The sequence below is a fragment of the Arachis ipaensis genome, chromosome B04, assembly GCF_000816755.2.
Source record: "Arachis ipaensis cultivar K30076 chromosome B04, Araip1.1, whole genome shotgun sequence".
Lineage (NCBI taxonomy): Eukaryota > Viridiplantae > Streptophyta > Magnoliopsida > Fabales > Fabaceae > Arachis > Arachis ipaensis.
Window position 1 is genome coordinate 15,374,859 of NC_029788.2, and position 5,653 is coordinate 15,380,511.

The following is a 5,653-nucleotide window of genomic DNA, read 5'->3' on the forward strand; positions in this document are numbered from 1 at the left end:
AATTAATTAATTAATTTTATTAATTTTAATGTGAGACACAATAGTAACTAAACTTAGTTCTTTCTAATAGAAAAGAGAAAAATATTTTGAGTTCTTATTTATTGTTTATGATGCAAAAGCTGGTATGAAGTTATTTCTTATGATAAGTGGGTCATAAATAAGGGCTGAGATGAGTTTTCAACTGGAGATGGTCTTATTATTTGATACTTACTTGAGTATTTGTTTGGTTACATGAAAATACAATAAATAAATGACCAAAAAAACTAAGTACAAATAAATTTGATGCATGTAGAAATGTAATAGAGCAAGAGTAAGGGGAAAATGAAATGATCGTTGATGATGAATTATATTTCATATGTCATTCCAATCTTGAGAAGTCTCTTACGCGGGATAGCCATCAATTGGTTTCCTTGGAGAAAGTTCTTTCTTAAGAAAGTGTAAGCATAGTTGACAACTATCTTATTGAGGAACGGTGAATTTAGTTGAGCTACCACCTCTGCTTCGCCAAGCATATGCATCACACTCCTTTGCGTTGCCATGTCGATGAAGTTGACCTCAGGTTCATCTAGGTGAATGAAGGCCTTGAGATTTTGTATTAACTATGATTCAAACACGAGAGCATCCTCGAGTTTATCTTTGTAACCGCATCTAACCACACAATGGAACATTCGGTAATCTCTGGGCTCCAAATGGCAAAATAGAAACATCTCCTCTAAGGAAACTTAGCTGATAGGGATGACCTTGATAGAAACAAAGACAAGGACTGAATGGATGGATGACATACAGCTATGAGATGGGGGAATATCGGAGAAATCCCCTGCACAAGCTCAGATTAGAGAAGCCCCACCCCAGGAACTCTTCTTATGTCCCTATCCATGGCCAATTTCCCTATATACTCACTGCGAACCTTATTTCTAAGCTCGAACATGTACCTCTCTTTGTGCACGTAATGCCAGATTCCCATGATCATCGTCAAGAACAAAGAGACACAATTGGAATATATCCTCCCTCCATGAACTTTGTTATCTAAGATGAGAAATAAATAGCCTCTATACAGTCGAATATCAATAAGAAGATAGTAGCTTGCCATATGCTCTTCTTCCATATAACTACCATTATCAATGAAACCAACCACGTTGTGATAAGCATATCCCCAATAATTGCAATCCCGTATGCTTGACTTATTTTTTCTGTGGTCTTGAAGGCAGCACACATAATAATGCTTCCAATCATGAACATGTAATTGATCTCAAGAATATACACCTAACCCACGTGCTTAGTGGAAGTATGCACAACCTTAAATCGTGGAAAACAACCTAGACTCAGGGCCTGTGATATGATGGAAATGCTCCTAAAATCATTGCTTGGCTTGCTATGATGGCAGCACCAATAGCCACGACAAATGTTGGCCAGTATATGGGATCTGCATGTATTAATACATTGGACTTTACTAATTAATCATAATAACTACAGTAACTGAATTTCCTATGATTGCTCAACTTACTTGGTAGACTTTCATAGAAAGTATTGCCCACTTTTTCAGGGAACTTTCGAAGAAATGCAGCTTGCCCAGTATATGCACACAATATTGCAGGACATGTAATCAAAGTGAAGCTGATCTGCGTCAATAATAACGATAATTTAGTAAGCTTACTTCTTATATAACTCTTAAAAATTAGAATGGATTGGATGACATAATAAAGGTTGCTATATGACCTAGGTAAATATATTAGCAAAGTTCCCCGCCAAATCAGAAAGAAAAAAAAAGCAAGTTTAATATAAGATAGAGAAAATATATGCACAAACACAAGTTTACGTTTATTTACTCACTTGAATTGCTCTTACATTAAAGTGACCCAAGTCTGCAAACATAGCCTCAGATCCTATGATTATATGAGTACTAATTAGAATTAAAGAACAATACAACTTAATTAAGGAGATTAATAAACTAGGAGCGGAGCTGATTTTCCGATTAATAATGAAAATAAAACGCTTTAGGCAAATATGCTATATTCCGACCTGTTATGCATAGAAACATTCCACCAAGTGATAGCCATCCTTGCTTATCGTTGCGTTTGAAGTAATCAACTATATATTTTGGATTGAAAGCACGCAACACTCTGATATCATATTTGAACAAATTATAGAGACCAATTCCCCCTATCAGTAAAAACCACACTAAAATAATTGGTACAAATGAGAATCCTATTTTATCTGTACCGAATCTTTGCAAAGAAAATAGAAAAATTAAGATTCCTATAGGCAGAAAAGCATGTATCTTTTTCTAAACTCATTATTCGTCTTACTGAGTGAGTGGCATGTACACTTCGCAGGCAGAAAAGCTTGTATCTCTTTCGAAACCCATTTTCACCAAATTAAAAGTTTCAAATTACTATACCAAGAAAGAACCAAGAACCGAGTAACCACAGCTCCAGCAGTGGTTCCAGCGGCCATAGCAACTTCCCCGGAGGCCATACACGACAGGCAACAACCACTGCAACCGCTGGGAGGGTGGCGGCCATGGCGGTAACTTCTGACGGTGACAGGAGCTCCAGTGGCATCGCAGGTGGTTTCCCCCTTTTTCCCGTCGCATCGTCTCTTCTCTCCTGGAGAACCTCTACTACGGCGATGAGGCTGACAGTGGCGATGCAGTTGGCGACGGCGGGAGGCACAAACGATTGCAGCTTCCCCTAGGTCACTAGCTCGCGTCTTCTTCCCTCAACGTCGCGCGATCTCTCTCTCCTCTGGGTTTCTTCCTCTGTGACGACAATGGCGGCGACGACATAGGGTCCTCATGCACGGCAGTTCGGCGGCAGCGGCAACGGCTGGGCAGCGGCATGGCGCGGCTCCTCCCTCTCTTCCTAATCTCCCTTCTCGATCTCTCTTCTCTCTCCTTGGATGGTTGTGTGTGTGTGTCTTTGTTTTTGGAAGAAATGGGAGGGGTTGTGGCGGCTGGGAGAGGGAAAAATATGTTAGGGTTAGGGTTTTGTTATGTGAAAATTAGGGTTTGTGAATTAAAAAGGGTAAATATAATTTTTGGTAATTTCAAATAAAAATAGGGATAATATAGTAATTGAAAATCAATTTTAATCCAACAATAATTATGTATAAAAATACTATTTGTTCATCAATTTATAAATTATTTTCTAATAAATATTCTAATCTAAGAATTAGAGATAATATAATTAATTTTCTTTATTCATAAAAATTAAAGTATTAAAATCCAAAAACTCAATTATTTAAATCAAATGATATAAAATTTTTATTATTTTACAATTACTAAACTCTATAATTTAAATATAAAAATTATCCAATAATTGTAGAATTAGATAAAAATTCTAACTCAATTATCAAAACTTGATCTAATTAGCTTAAATAAAATAATTTCTGAAATTAAAGCCTTTAATGAATAAATAAATTAAAGTGACTCATAATAAGATTTTCCAAAAGCTCTGGGTCTTACAACCTGCATGCTGTAGTGGACGACTTCTCAATTTTCGGCCACGGGAATGCTGCTCATATTGTAGTAAGAAAAATTTCACCGGATGAAAACCATACAACTTCGGCATTTCATCAACAACTATTCTATGGATTCCGTAGATGACAGGATAGAGTTCAAACGACATTTCATCCTACTCATCCTGAAGATGTTCTTGTGTCCGACAGTGCAACACGTCATCTCACCGTGGCACATAAATACAATACTCGATGTTTCTTATCCCGGGAGATTCCGTTGGCCCTTTCATATTTTCAAGTGGTTAGAACAGGTGATCAAGAAGTATCAAGGTAAAAACAATAAGTCCTGTGAGGGTTGCATGTTCGCTTTGCTGGTAATTTTTTTTAACACAAAATGCCACTTAATCAGACTCAACGTTTGCATCCCAACACTTAACTTGTGTTTGTGCTTTCTCCAGGTATTGTACTTTCAGAGACAAAAGCATAGTGAATTGGAGCAGTGTCAAAAATCAAAGTCGTAGCTTTCTGCATGGACTTCCACGGAGCTCAGTGATATGGCATGAACTGTTCAACCAGAGGTATTCACTGAAATGATACTAAAAGATTCCTGTAGCACATAGAACTTTTTTGTTTTTTATTACGTTGCTGTTTTTTTTCTCTAAGATATTTATAATGAGGATGTCGATTTCTCTTGAAATTAATTGCACGATCCCTTCCATGGACCTAACATTTATGGTTGTGTTATCAATTAAGAATTATTCTGATTTGTCGGTAACGGTAGTGTCTTTTGTTTCAACCATACATTGATGTGTCTTCCCTAGATATGTCTTATGCTGTATGTGCCTTCTGACTAGTTGCTGATCCCAATCAGGATTGCATCAACACCAGCGGAAACGATGGGGGGCTCGTCGAAGGACATGCAAGTAAGGTCACGACAAACCCAAGTCCCGAAGAGAAGGCTCACACCGGATAGAAAGACCTATAGGGTCCACAAAAGTGAGTAAACATTACCATTTGAAGAATCTTTAAGTTGCATGTTTCAAAGTTAAAACAGTAGAACAGTACAACTTACCTTTATAAACTTACTGGTGATGTCATGTTTTTCAATTGCTTATTGAAATGTTGCATTAATCTATCTTGTGTTGGTTGTGTGATTTAAAAGCAATTTGTGGTTGTTGTGTATGATTAATTTGGTGCTTTAAATTCAGGAATATGATAAAAGGGTGGAGTTTGCAACGGCTCAGTGCACACAGATGCACCTTCAGTTGCATCGGACGAGGATGACGATGACAACGACAACGAGCCCATTGCCAAGAGACTACGCAAAAAAATTGATCGGACAAGAACATCTCAACTTCATAGGATGGAAGGGGACCTGGCACGACAAGCCAGATAGAAACAATAGAGAAACCAAAAGTGGGTAGACATTACCATTTGAAAAATCTTTAAGTTGCATGTTTCAAAATTAAAACATGAGAACAGTACAACTTGCCTTTAAAAAGTTACTCGGGATGCCATGTTTTAAATTGCTTGATGACATGTTGTATTAATTTATCTTGCATTGATTGTGTGATTTAAAAGCACTTCAAGGTTGTTGTTTATGACTAGTTTGGTGTTTCGAATTCAGGGATCTGATAAGAGGGGGAGTTAGCAACAGCTCAGTCACACAGATGCATCTTCAGTTGCATCCGACGAGGATAATGATGACAACGAGCCCATTGGCAAGAGACTTAGAAAAATAGATCGGACAATAACACCTCAACATACCGGCACAACCATCCATACAGAAACAACAAAGAAACAATCCGACCTGGAAGATTCTGAACCCAAGACTCTGTCAACAGCATTGGTGCAGTATTAAGGATTTGATGAATATTCTCGAGCATTTGAAAGGCAAGTGAATGCTAAGAAACTTTTTATGACTAGTATGCATGTAATTTGCTATCGGCTCCTTCGAATGCATAATGGTTGCCCCTCTCACAAAAGTTATTTTTGAAACAGTGATCCTTACATCTTATCTCAACGAAATCTAGAGTGCGAAAATTTATAGGCAGATATCGAACAGTATTACGACTCGAAACTCATTAGTGTGGATCTAATACAAACCATTATCATAAAAGGTTCGCTGTACACCCCAGTCCATAGCACCCCTCATTTTTACTTGGGATGACCCAGTTGTTAAAAACACCCACAATAT

General features: G+C 37.5%; 1 pseudogene; it reads right to left on the reverse strand.

Moving 5' to 3' along the window:
* LOC107636137 lies at positions 807–2,002 on the reverse strand (annotated as a pseudogene).